Raw genomic sequence first — 14,686 nt, forward strand, 5'->3', positions numbered from 1 at the left:
TGCTCATCCTACAGATGAGGCTGAGGTATTGCTAAACTGGCTGAAGCCACAGTACAGGGGAGGTACAAATACTCAGCTACAGTTTGTTTGTGAATATGGGAAGGTCACCATTCAGCTAAGACTTTAGTATGAAAATGGCTGTTAATAGAGACATTCCAGTGAGGTGAAAAGTCAGACTTGGAGCAGACTGTGAGAATTTGGAGGTTCCTTTGGTCTTGTCCATCTATCCTTAGTCTGCTCTGCTTGGCCTGGGTTTTTCTTTAGTTACAGACAGAGGTTTAGGGCCAGGAAGTTAAAAAATAACCAGCAGTGATAGCTATAAGCATCATGACATATGCGGGTGGAAATTGAACCTCTAAGGTTATTAGTGTGAATTTATTCTTTTGTGGTTTACTGTAAAAAGCTGTAGAAACAGACAGCTTTTTAACACAGGTCTGTTTGTAGAATAATCTAGCCACAGCAGATAGCTTCCTCCTTGGTTCTGACAGTTTTTGAATTCAATCTTCAGCTCCATCTCAGCGTTTCTTTTGAAAATGCTCTTTCATGCAAATGAAAAAAATTGCAATTTTGAGACTTTTTTATGGCTTACTTATCAGGCCAGTTAAGCAGAGAATGAAGTAATTTGTAATGGGATCACATTACCTGCTATTGTGCTCTCTTTCTGCTGAGAGGTGCTGTGGGACATGTACTTACTTCTGACAGGTCGCTAGCTCTTGCTAATTGTTTGTAGCTCATGCCCCAGCTGAAGTAAGCAACAGAATTACCATTTAAGTAATTCTTGTCTTCTGCTCAGAAGTATTGAGCAGTGCAAGAAAATAGTCATGGTTCATATATGCAGTAAAGTAGAAGAGTTTTAAAGTAGAGAGTAACTACTCATAAGAAACACTGAGTGAAAAATTATTTTGAACCCCCTGATAGTGCTTTGACACAATTGCTGAGCTTGGTTGGACAATTGGGCTCTACTGCTCTCTGTAGGTTTTCTCAAGAGGCTGAGAACTGCCCTGACATGGGGGCATTAAAAGAAGCTCATCTGACTAAATTTCATATAGTGCTCCACAAAATGGCCAAGTGTAGATATATCTAGCTGAGAGCTACATGTATGTGTGAAATGGGAAAAATCTGACCACTGTCCCTACCCACAATGCAATAAACCTCTCCCACTATCAGAGCACAAGACTTTTATGCTTTAATAGCTAATTACAGACAGGAGATTCATTCAACACTACTGATAACGTATTACTAGCTCCACTTGATACTTGTCAAGAAAATACTGCACCTGTCTTGTAAAGGAGTTTCACCACATCCACTGAAGTGGGAGAATTGTAAAGTATACCCATAGTAAATAAACACTGGAATCAGAACCTGAACTAAACATTTTCAGTTCTTTTTTGCATTTTGTGCCTGGTTTCTTTAGCTAATATGGGGACTCTAGAGAATAATTTCCAGCAAATAATTTCTTTGACAAATTTATTCTAATTTTCTGCCTGCGAAATACCATGAATGTATTCTGTTTTTTAAAGACTAGCTCAAATGCTTTTCCATTTTTTGCACTGATGATTATAAATATTTTGAATTCAAGCTATGCTGGTTAACAGGGAGTGGTCAGACAGTTTCTCTGGTGATTTTAAATTTTCATTCTCATAGAGATTGAGTTAAGAAATCTAATGCAAAGACTTGTAGCATAGGAGCATGGAAGTTCACTTTCATGTAGTTGTGAGTTCCCTCACCAGAAACTGTTCTTGCTTGTTTGACTGTTTATTGCATGTGAATTCAAAAGGGGGATGAATGTGCCTGTGAATTTAGAAGGTGGAAGGATGGCTTTGGAGTGGGTTCCCTACCCTTCTCAGCACAAAAATCAGCAGCCCTGCAGTCTGGCAGTTCTCCATGATGCAGTGGTGATGTGGGAGCGGTGATGACTTGGGACCTTACTAAGAAGCTGGCACTGAGCTTCTCTTGGTGAAACCTGAGTCAGTGCTGCCTGACCTCCAAGTATTCGACCCTTGCTGGCTGAGTTTAAAATGGTGTCTTCAAAATGCTGTTTGGTACAGGAATGCTGTGCAAACTGACCATTTTGTTTGGAATGGTGTTAATACCAGGCTTTGTCATTTCCCAGAGGAGATCATCAGTTTGTACCCTTTGCTGTCTCACTTTTGGCAGGATTGGTGTAAAGACTGTTGAGACTAGATAGTGTCACAGCCTTTAGGGAAAGATATTCAGCTTCAGAGTGGAGGAGATTCTTTGCACTGGAAACTTCTTTATGTGAAAGGAAGGTATTGATAGAGCCATATGCAAAAAATATGTCTGATGGTCCAATGTGTGCCTGCATCTTGGGAGAAAAAAATTATAAATCACTGAAGTTCCAGCAAATTAGCTTACTTTGAGTTTCACTCCTCCTTTCCTTGATCTGGGATCCCTGCTAGCTGTTAGTATAACCACAGCTGACGCTTGTGGTAGACTCACTGACTCTGCCTTTCTTGGTCTCAAGTATCCCCTGTAACTTCACCTTTATTCTGCTAAATAATACAGCCCATTGTCTTCAGTTCCCCTCAAGACATTTCAAGCAGTTCTTAGTGTCAGCTGTAATTCTGTCAGTAACTCAATCCAGGATGGGCTCTCACTGTTTAGCAATGCTCTTGAACTCTGTAGCTGCTTGGAAGCAGTTGTTAAATTAATGTAAACAATGCCCTTGGGATAATAGACAATACTACTTTTTTTTTTTTTTTTTTTTTTTTTTTTATCTGTAAATAAAATAAGACTCATTTCCACTGGGAATGCAACTGGCCTGGTAATGTGATCCCAGCCTGGACTAGCTTCAAAGTCCACATTTCTTTATCAGAAGAGGAGTCAGTCATGAATATGAACCTAATTGGGGTCCCACACTTGGAGAGAACAGCAGATGGGATAAAATACGGGAATAAAAATACAGGATGAGATGTCATATTTTCTTCTCTTGGGAGGCCAGGTGTGATCAGTAGATGGTTTCAAGAAAACAAAGCATGTGCAGAGATGCCAGAAGTTCTGTGTCAGCCGCTGAGCATTATTCCTGCTTGCTCAATTGTTGATAGATTTAATAGCTTGGATCAGCAGCTACAGAAGAACTATCCTCCTGGCAGCTTCCTGTGCAGAGGCAAGTCGCCTCTTCCTTGCCAGCCCTGGTCAGGCTGGGAAGGAATGAGATGCACCCAGGCAGCCTAGCTGAGACTGAGGAGGTGCAGATCACTGGAAAATGGAGTGAGGCTTGTGCTGCCCTTACACATCACTGAGCCCTTGCAGTCAGCAAGAGGCTGGAGGAGGCAGATGAGCATGGCAAGGAGATATAGTCCTGCCCCTACCTCGTGTTGCCAATATTCAACCTGTTCTCAAACGTTTTGTGACATGTAACCCCTGACTGTAAATATATAGCTATAGACATGAAAATGTGGCTACCTGGGAAACTGTGTTATATAGCACAGTAATAAAATAATGCCAGGGTAGGGGTAGCACTCCTTTAGGATATATATGTGCTGCTGATGAAACCATGCTTGCAATCATAGCCCTGTATGAAGACAATACAAGATACCTATGAAAGAGACATATCTTCTCTTAACCTGAGAAAGCATATATTAACCCCACTGGCTTTAGCAAATTACTGTGGAGTGACATAGTTTTATGTAAGAGCAGTATTTGGCCTGCTAGGTCTAAATCACTCTTGGTAGAAGACCACTGGCTTCCACCATCAAGTCTTCAAATGCTTTGCAATAGTGAGAATAAAACCAGGTAAAATTCGGGTGGTATGAGACTGGAGAAAGATACATTTTAATTTTTTATAAATTTTATTGAGAGAGGAATGTGTGTGCTTTTGCCGAGTCCAGCACACTGGGATACTTCAGCACTTGTAAGGTGTGGGCATTCCCTCTGGCTTCCTGTGCACCAAGGCAATTCTGGATATAGAAACCTAATATTAGCAGAGTAAGCTCCACCACTGTCTACTGTTGTAAAACTCCAAGTTTCTACCAGCATGTTACTTAAACACAGTTAATTAGTGACTGCCTCTTTGTAACACAGCAAAATCAGAACTAACACAAGCAATAAGAGTGAAAAACAGGCGGAAAAATGCAGATGTCGTTTTTCCTTTCTTCACAAGTTTTGAGGTAGTCTAATCCCCCTTCACTGAAAAAGTAGACATGGAGTTATAACTAACACAAATACTTGTCTAAAATATCTTGCTGCTATTTGAAATTTATTCTGCAGTTCATCAGTGTGACTGACACCTGGAACCTACCAGTTTAAATGGATAGGCAGTAACAAAGGCTCTTGTAGGATCTTCAAAATAGTTCTGTTTTCAGGGTACAGAAAGGCAAGGAGGGGAGAATTCAGTGGAATATGACTGATACTGAAGGAGGTCTTATCTTTGGCAAAAGTACTTGCGTTAGGGTGAGTAATACTTACCCATGCATCCTGTTTCTCATATGCTGGAAAACATGATGCCCAAGCATACTCAGTACAGTGCGTGCACACTTACTGAAAGCAGATTAGGAAGATTTTTTTTTTTTATAACTTCCTGAGAAATTGCTCTCCCCTTTGGTAAATTTTTACAAGTGTCTTGGATGGAATTTTTAGGATTTTTCAAGGTTCTTGAGACTGTTAATAATACTGCACAGGGCCTCAGGGAATGAGCAAGATGATCTAACAGGTTGTTTCCATCTCTTATTTCTGTGTCTCTTTGATTTAAGGATTTTCTGCATTTATTGGCTGCTGCTTCTCTTGGCCACTTTATACACTGTCTAGTGATTTTTACCAATCACAGGTAATGGCATAGGCTACTTGAAACACCATGTTGCCATAGAAACACAATAGCATCTTGTTGGGTCTAACCTCTTTCTCTCGCATATCAGCCCCCATGGGAAGCAGAAATTCAGGTCCTAAAAATTAATCAATTTGATGTTAAGTTTTAGAAGTGATTTTCTCTTGGTTGCCTGGTTTCCTGCTGGATGTTCTTGTGCAGATTTAATTTACACTACTAATACTATATTAAAATTACAGCAACTAATTATTAGTACCAGTAACAACGTAGTTACCAGAGCCATCGTGACTCCTATTATTAGTTCTATTGTTATTATTGTTTGTTTGCTCAAAATAGTAATTGGATTCCTGTTTCCATCATCTATGGATGCAGCCGTGGAGGGAGATGTTCAGCATAACACAGGAGATGTGAACCCAGAGAGGCCTGGGCGAGACCTTCAGGGACGAGTGAGGCTCCTGAGTCCTGTGCAGGAATGTGCCTCTCGGCCGGGGGCCTGCGCACCACTGCCTGCTTGGCTCTCTTACGCTGAGTCGCATTTCTTGCGTCTGCAGACACTAAGCACGATTGTTTCCCAGCCCCCTGCCACCTCTGTTTAGCACACAGTGCTACAGCCTTGTCTTTGGAGGTTCAAGACTGGTTTTCCCTCTTTTACTGATGGTGTTCAGATTCTCATTCCTTTCCTGGGGAAGTGCTGGCCATCGTGTGGGCTGCAGCCTGGTGCAGGCCCTGTACAAGTTACTTGTCATGGTTCAGTGATCGCTTTAGCCTGTAGAATTTTCTCCTCTTACTCCCATTGAAAAGTCGCAATATCTACAGGTCACAAGGGAGGGAAAGCACCTTTATAATAAAAGCGCTGGGGAGCGCTGTTTCTATGGTACTTGTCTCTGACAGGCAATGCGACTCTATAATTGTGTGCATCGAGAACAGTAATTTCGGGTAATCTTTAATAATCTGCAGCTTCAAGGAATCCATGGGAACCAGAGATTTTTGTTGTATTCAGTCATTGTGAGTTGTGATGTTTGGATCAGTTTAATGACATTGCACACCCTAGTGAGCACATACTCTGGCATCAAAGAGCAGGTTAGTGCTGTGATACTTCAAACAGGGTGGAAAAAACCCATATAGCTATTGTTTTAAATTGCCATTACTGATTACAAAGAGATACCAAAGGTGTATTCTGGGTGAGTTCTGCATCATTAAGAGCTGAGCAGATCCAGGCCCATGACAGACTGTGTGCTAAGAAAGGTAGGTTACTAGAATTGCCTGCTTCCTCCAGTTGCTTTTCTACAGCAACTGCTGCTGCCATAGAAGGCTGGAGAAGAAAAAAAAAATATAAAATATTTGCAATATGAATGGCTTCTGGCAAACAGATACCGTGTCTCAGCTCACTCAGAGATGACATCAGACCTTGCAACCCCTTTCTTGTCCTGGTCTATGGGAATAGGAAGTCTTTAGGAATTTTACCAAAGAGTTGGCTTTTACAGAATTTGCTTAAGCTCTAGGCCAGTAGTTCCTCACAGTGAGAACACCGACAAACTTATCTCTAGTTAAATAAAGAAATTTGGTGAGGAATAGCCTTCTAAGAATGGTTTATGCTGCAAAAGCTTAGTTTTGCCAGGTCTGGATTAGGAAATTACAGATGCAACTGCAGGACCACTGTCTCGTGTGGTCCCATGATTAGATCAGGCTGTAACCTTTCAATACAAAAATGGAATCAGTGTGTATCTCTAAAGCTTTAGGAGACAACTTTAGAATATAAATGGAATATAATCAGCTGTCTCAAAGTATAGAGACAGCTGCCTGTGTTTGAGGAGAGTCTTAAGCAGTAACTTTGACATAGCAAGAACTTCTGATGTATTTCCAAGGAGTATTTAGTTCAAGACCAACATTTCACAGAGGCTACCTCTGCTTTTCCAGGATGGAGCTGTGCACAGCCAGTGAGAAGAGTGCTGGTGTCCTGGGCATGGTCAGAAGCTGATTGAGGATGCCACCTTGGAACATGCTACTGTGTCTGGGAATGGCACAGAGCCCAGGGCTCTGTGACATGTTAGTGCTGAGCTTTTCTGACAGTCTTATATCTGTAGCAAAATGTTTTACGTTTTTTCTCTTGTAAACAGCAACAGCATTGATGTCCTTGGTGTTGTTAAATTGAGTTTGCCTCTGTAAAATCAGTATATAGTTCTTCTGGAGCTTGCAGTTCATCTGCCTGCTCTACACTTTTATGTTTCTTTGAGAGCTCCTGTAACTTTACTCTTCCCTTCCCTCTCCTGGTCAGTGTGCTTCTGATCCGTACCAGCCCATATAAAAACCCAGAGAGGAGAAACACTCTCTGCTCTCTTTCCGTAGACTGGTAAACCTCTTCCTGAGACTTCACAACCCTTTGGAAGCACACAGAGTACATTTCATACTTTCCAGGTACAGTGCATGAAAATTCTGCTAAGTAAACACTATAAAGTAGGTTTTGAGAAAATATTAGTCACCATTATGCAATTCCAAAACCAAAACCACAAATAAAGTGCTAGTATATTTTGTTTTATTGGTTGTGACTGCAAATACTGTGTACACAAAGGAAACCTTTGAAAACCAACCAGCCTACAATTGTATGCATTTTACTCTTACAAGGCAATTTGTCTAGTAATCTCAGTGTTAATTTTTTTCATCTGGTATACACAACTGATCCACTGGACAGTGTTTTCTGTAATACATCTGAAAAATCCACATAAGCTGATATATTTTTAATATTTTTTTTTTTTGCTTAGCTCATTCTCCATTTTAAAAAACCATAATCTTACCTGACCTCCTTTTTTGTCTTTTCTATTAAATACAGTGAAAACGATGTTTTCATAGACTGTCTTTTCACTTCAGAGTTTTCAAAGTGAATACAAGCAATGTACACTCCATTAAAAAAATGTAGAAAGCATCTAAATCCTAATTTTTCAGGCCTGCCAGAGCTGCATCTGTTTAAACATGTTACTTATATGCATGTGTACAGTACAGGAAGCTGGAGTGCTTTTCAGAACTGCCTGGAGTTGTATCTTTTATATTCTTCTCTTTCTCAAAACAATTTTAAATCTACAAGAAAGGTCAGAGGAGGTCACAATTCCTGACCCAATGCTGAACTGAGGTTGCCTGTACCGTCTTTTTGATGCTCCGACCAGGGTCACTGAACTGGGGGTTATTATTGGCTCCCTGTGTCTATGAGGCACAGCCTATCCCAAACAATTTTTAAATTACCACTGGCATGAGACTGTCAGGAAGGATAGTAGCTGGGAATGTCTAGACACTGCCGCCAAGACAAGCTCCCCTATAGTGGAGACACCGTGCTCCGAGGGGGGTCAGAGAGAGGGGCCGGGAAACTGCCCCTGGAGCCCCCAGGCTGAAAGACAAAACTCCCATCACGCGCACCGCACTTTGCTCCAGGGGTTTGGCCAAGGAATTTAAGATAAGGAAATCTATAGGCCTTACAGCTGGGAGAATTTTTAACTGCTTTATTGCTTTCCATAGATTCTAAAGCCAGCTGTCTGCTTTTATGAGCTCTTTAAATCACACATCACAGTATCTCTTAGCTTCAGTCACACTAAACTGTCTCTGAATTTATACTGATTCTTCTTGACTTTATTCTTTAGCAATTAATACTGAGGTATAATTTTAAGGTTGCATCAAAGAATTCTCATCCTTCTGCAGAGCTATAGCACTTTCCCGTGCAGGTCAGCTGTCTCTTCCGGTATGTAAGGCACAGAGAAGTCACAGGAGTCTTTAAAGGGTCTTTTTCCTGCTCATCACCCTGCTTAAGCAGAACTGCTGGGGAAGAGAGAGATTAAATCCTATTCCTCTAACATTTGCAGATCAGGGTCTGTGTTTTCACCTTCAGTTTTATTAGGGTGTTTTAGGAAATTTCATCCAGAATGTGCTGGCAACTTATTAAATAATGATGCCTCAAATTTTATTAATATAATAACTCACACATTAATAAATCATATTATTTGTAATACCAATACAGTAATTTTGAACTTTATACTGAAGGATATTTTTAACAGAAGAATGTCCTGATCAGTCAGCTTAGATTGCATCTAGTATTAAACTCTTACTCAGGTTTGAAACAAATTGAAACAAAATTTTGAAATCGAAAATATTAATTTTAATTACCTTTTTGAGAAGTTATTTTGTATTTTTAAAAGCTCTGTCTTATGACAGGTATTTAAGAGATATGGTGTCTGTAACTCACAACTTAGCTGCAAAGAGTGGAGGTATCTGCCGTACTGCCACAGTTGGTACAGAGCTGCTTACAAGCCATCTGAGCTGTGGCTGCACTTTGGAAGTGGCTGGTGTGACCCTGTACACAGGGACTTTAGACTTTTATCATACTGACCGACACCAAATAGAAAATGTTGCACGAGCGCGTGTGCCTTGCCCCGTCCCTTGCAGCTTCCTCCCGGGATGCGGTCTCACACGCGTGCCCCGGCCCACGCGTACCCCCGGGACACCCCTCCTGTGCGGTTTTTCGGGTTGGTCCGACGGACGCACCGAGCCCCAGCCCCGCGGGCCCCTCCGTCCTACCCCCGGGCTGCCCCAGCCGGCAGCCCGCGCCCCGGGGGGGCCCAGTCCGCCCCCGCGGGCCCGTGGGCCCGGCCGGCCGTCCGGCTCCCCGGGGATGAGGGGCGCCCGGGGGGCTCTGCAGCCACCCCCCCCCCCCCCCCCCCCCCCAGCGCTGCCGCAGCCCAGCCGGGCGGGCGGCCCCCGGAGCCCGGGCGCGCTGGGCTGGGCGCTGCCGGAGGGGCGCCCTGCGGCTTTGCACCCGGATTGCTGAGCGGGGAGAACTCGCAGGACCCCACCCCGTGCTTCTCCGAAGGCACCTGAATGATTATTATCTCCCGGAGGAAAAATAAAGCTGTAGGAAAGCGGGAGCGCTTTCCCTTCGGTCCCTTGTTAAGACTCATCATTTTCCAAAGGGACACTTTTGCTGTTCTTCCACTTGGACAAACCATCACACCGTTTTACCGAATGTTTGGACTAGTCAACGTGTAAGTGGGAAAGGTTTCCATTCACTTGTTTCCCAATATTTGATTTCTTAAACCCACACTTCACTTATATTTATACTGTAAAAGAGACAAAGTACAGTACCTAACACAGCAGAACTCCAACTCCTTCTTACCTTAGGCACAGAGCAGACTTTGACACAGAGCAATAAGGACATCGGTTTGCTTAAAATGGAGCAGTAACTGTTTAGCACACCTCTTCTAAAGCTCACTCACTCACTGAGTAAAACATCAGTGCTGTCACTGAGTAGAAAATGGCCTAATACAGTCAATGCCAAATTTGCAGCATAAATTAATTTACATTTCAGTTGTTAGCTTATGTGGAATTTAATAATAAAAGAAAAATAACCCAAAGAGATGATACTACATATGCTAATAAACGTTTTAAAATATCAGTGGCATTAGGGAAATGACAGTCCTTACCTTGCTCCCAGCAGTAATCTTTCAGTTAAACAATTATCACATCCACGCCTAAGCCACAGTATGAGGATTGCATATGAATTTATGGAACTAAAGGAGTCATTCTTCCAGTCGCCCACTGCTGCCTCTTAGCCCATCCAGAGCGTTACTGAGAGGTACTGCTGGGAAGTGGTTTACAGTTGCCGAGCTCATCATAATCCTCCAAGGTCACAGGTAAACCTCTGCTTTTGAGGTTGCATTTTTACAGAAAGTGTGAGGGTGCAGCTGTGATGCGACTGCTCTGTCCCACAGGCTGGTACCCCAGGGGCTTCCCGTGGCTACACCTGGGCTAGCACTGGCCAGAGCAGCAAGGAATAGAGCCTGCTGCAGCCTGTTGATGTTCTGGGGAAAAAGAGCTGTCACACAAAGTTTGAGGACAATTTTTACCTTTTCCTTTTGCTGAACTATATTGGAAAATTAATGCATATAAAGTAATGCACTTCAAATTCCCCACATAAGATTATGTCCTTCTGTGGACACAATTTTTTTTTTTTTTTACGAGACAGCCTTGTTCCTCTGCTATCTTAGTCCATTTTTTAAATGCCCGTTAGATGATTAGGAAAAAGATGGTTTTGTGCCCTCAGAGGGAGTTAATCAAGAACAGTCAAAGCAAGTTATTTGATGCTGGCTGGCTTCAGGAGTTAGTTGGCCTTCATCTGCTGGGGTTTTCAGCCCAGGTAGGACTACAGGTCAGTGTATCTTGCACCTCTTTTTCTTATATCCTGTAATAATCGTGTAATAAAACAGGTTTTTTTCTAAAGTTGCATTTGCCTGTGAATAATCCTATTTTAAAACAAGCCTCTTTATCATGAACTCAGGTACAGGTTTGTGTGGTAACAGATCCCATTTCAGAGGATGCAAGAAAAATCAGTCTGCTTCCCTTAAGGCAAATGTTTGCAGAGAAGTATGTTGCTCAGCTATGACCTGCCTATTACTGCTTCAACCTGTTAAGATTGGGATGTAAGTGCACATGAAAATAGGGAGTCTTTTGTGGCTGCCTTCCTCGCTCCCCCTGACAGCTTCTCTCTGGTCTGCCTGCCCTGGCTGGGCCCAGATGTGCCCGACTGCTGGCAGCAGGGGCTGGTCACTCGGTGCCATCTCAGACCTTCCTGAATTTTATGGATAAACTGAGTGACAAACTGTAGTTGGACAAGTTGACCCAACATGCTTTTAGAAACTGATGAGTGGGCCACTGAGTATGTGAAGAGGCAGGATTTAACTTGTGCTTAGCCATCTGCGATAACATACAGAGGCTAGTTCGATTAGCAAAGCAGCTGAGAACGGAGTGAGGCAAGAGACCAGCCAAGAACAAAGATTCCCCTGAGGTCTCAGAAGCGTAACCCATGAATGATGTGAATTATGTAATCTGTGACAGTCCTGCTACTTTTGCTGAATGTATGACACCTGCATATGGCATAGAAATGCATTTTCACAGAAAAGGTAAGCTAGTGATGCATGTAGATGATATCGAAATTTGTGAGCAGAAAAGTGGGTGTCTTATTTAAGGCATGGGATATGTTTTTAATGCTTGTGTTTTAGGAATCCTCTTCTGAATATTCCAACCTACAAAATGCCATTGAATGTTAAAATGCAGCAGCTGAATGTCTAATTCAAAAGCGAAAATTTAGACTGAGAAAAAGGAGCCATATTAGCTACACAAAATACAAATGTAAAACACATACAGAAACAGTGCTTCCCAGAAATCAGGCAATAAAATATCCCAGTATCTCTGGCCACTGGACTTCGCTCACTGTATCATTATGTCTCTGTTTTCCCCTCATACTCCATGCAACTATCTGCTATAGATCTTTCTAGCTTTTAAGTATTTAAAAATGTGTTTTAAAGAAAAAGTGGTAGTGCTTTGGTGATTCAAACAATTTAACTCCCACTGTACACTAAAGTTAGAGAAGCCCAAAAAATAGAGTTATTGCTGTTACAGAACAGCATGGATCAAGTCACTGGTTTTCATCCAGGTGATGATAACAGCTGAAAAAAATGAGATGTCAAGTATGTTATTCTGTTTTTCAGTGTATTTTTTTCTAATTCCCTACAAGATGCAGAACCTGTCATTTTCCCAGTACAAAAACTTCCCTTTTACATGTGTTGCACCCAGAAGGGTTAACTCTTTCCAAGATTAAATGTTTTCTCACTTCCAGAGAACCCAGCAAAACATTTGAGGCAAAAGCAGAAGAACTGTTACTCTCTATGGCATGAGATACTCTCAGTTTCAAAAGCAGAGTAATTTTCCCAAACAGAGCTGTTGTGGCTCTTGAGCTGATTTACTAAACATCCCGGTCCTTGCTTTGCAAAAGCCCCTTGCCAGGAGCATGGTGTGCGGTACTGTGCTTGTTTGAAGGGGTTTCCCTGCGAGTCACATCCCAGGAAATGCTCCGTAGTTTCTGCCAATATTTCTAATCAGGCTGCAGGGCAAATATTTCCTCCATCCATGAGTAAAGCATCATTATATGGAGCCTTTCGTACCATGGCAGTCACAGGCAGACTTCTCAACTGTATCAGTCCACACTATCATTTGCTGTTTCTACCCCTCATTCTGGAGAAACTCCTGTCCTGGAGAATCTCATTTACAGCTAGCAAGGTAACTTGAGAATAAAAAAAGTATCATGAACCAGTATGAAGAAATTCACCAGATAGGAGTGCAGATTAGACTAACAAACTAAGGTTTTTACATCCCAGTTGTGTCAAGCATTAAATATTTATATTTTTAAAAAATTGCTGCGCAAAACCAGAAAAGAGGCACCATTTGGAAGGAGGTAATTCCCACTATCACAAGGGAAATGCTCTCAGGTGTGTGGGGTGGGGGATGGAGGGAACGCTGGCTTTGCACTGGTGCTGTTGAGTCAGGAGTGCTCCTGTTGGGCTTAGCTCCAGGATACTGGCAGGGTCTGTAGCACAACACTGCGTCTGACCTGTGGGAAAGCTCATGGAGAAGTGCAGAGAGTTAAATATTTTACATGATTCTTATCTTGTCTTTTCCCAAGTACATGGGTGAGGTGTAGGAGCAAAGAGATGCCTCTGCTTTGCTTTGTAGAAGCCTCATCCCAGGCAGAGCAACCGTACCAGGGTGGGCAGTGGGATTGCTCAGGGGCAAGAGAAGGGGCAGGGATCACCGGGGCTGGTTAGCCTGTGGGAAAGAGAAATGTCTTTACCTTTCTCATACATTCAGATTAAGTGAAATTAAAGGCAAGAAATTTGAGTAAAAGTGACCTCTTTTAAAAAGCTGTATTATTAACCCATGAACTCAGTGCCACCAGTCCTGGGGCTGGGGCTGTTTCAGGAGTTAGAGGGAGATTTGAAAAGTGTGTGGATAACCAGAACATCCAGAACTCGAGAAGAGATAAAGACCTCTTCTCCCGGGCCATCCACGAGACTGTCTGCTGGGAGCTGGGAAGAGGCTTCTCTGTGGGACAGCGCTGGGCAGCTTCTCCGTGCTGGCTGTGATGGCCAGTGCTGAAGGGAGTAACTGCTGATCACCTTGATCTGGTAATTTCTACCTATGGCAAACACCTCAAAACTCAGTAGTAAGGCAAATTAGTTGTGGAGCTGAGGAAAAATTCACAGTAGCTATTTTCTTCAGTTACAAAGCACCCCTATCTGCAGCTGATGATGTAAAGAAACTTGTGATTAACCATCCCAGAGCCTTTCCCTGCCCAGGGAGATGTAGGACTGCCTTTTCATTCTCCTCTTCTTTATTTTTTTTTTTCTCACTAGGTTTCCATGTTCTTGTTTATACACAGGTTTACTGTGTCTCTGATTTGATGCATGAATAATATACTTGATGGGACGTATGTGCATATTTTCTCTTTCCTCGGAGGCTGTATCTTGCCCTGATTTGTGTCATCTCCCGGGCAAATATCTCAGTGTTATGGATACCTTAGAAATTCATTGTGGAAGTTGCACAATTATTGTAGCAAGTAAGTGAAATACAGCACATAAGAGAAAATGAGCATTTCTCTGTAGGTTTCTCAGTCATGGGAACACCATAGTTTTAGTGATGAAATACACAGCAAGAAGCAGAAAGTTGCAAATTTAGTGTGAACAGAATTTTTAAAATAAAAAGAAATCCTTATCATGAACATACAAAATAAAATTATAATATTTGTTTGTGATAGAACAATTGTATTTTAAAATATAAATTTGGGAAGACTTTCACAATTATGACATGTTTTGTACAGAGTAACTTGCACACCTAAATAAAGATCAAGTCTTTGAAAAAAAAAAAAATGTTGTATGTAGTCTGAAAATGTTCAGTGAAAAAACTTCAAAAAATAAACACACTTGAATATCACCAAATTGTTCCAATCTGTCACTTGATTTTAAACTGCAACATCTTGTCTGTTGTTTTCATGTTTTTTTTTCCTAATTTTCCGATATATCAATTACTGTTAGC

The 14,686-nt window shown here is 42.0% G+C and overlaps 1 long non-coding RNA gene across 2 annotated transcripts in view; it reads right to left on the bottom strand.

Annotated features, from left to right (window-relative positions):
• Nucleotides 1-10,372, bottom strand: part of LOC116959147 — a 29,951-nt gene extending 19,579 nt beyond the window's left edge. For both annotated transcript variants that reach the window (XR_004405685.1, XR_004405686.1), the window contains exon 1: nt 10,243-10,372. This is a non-coding gene — a long non-coding RNA (uncharacterized LOC116959147). The remainder of the gene's footprint in view (nt 1-10,242) is intronic.
• Nucleotides 10,373-14,686: the final 4,314 nt, after the last annotated feature.

This window comes from Tyto alba, unplaced genomic scaffold (assembly GCF_018691265.1).
Source record: "Tyto alba isolate M040663 unplaced genomic scaffold, T.alba_DEE_v4.0 Super-Scaffold_11, whole genome shotgun sequence".
Taxonomy (NCBI): Eukaryota; Metazoa; Chordata; class Aves; order Strigiformes; family Tytonidae; genus Tyto; species Tyto alba.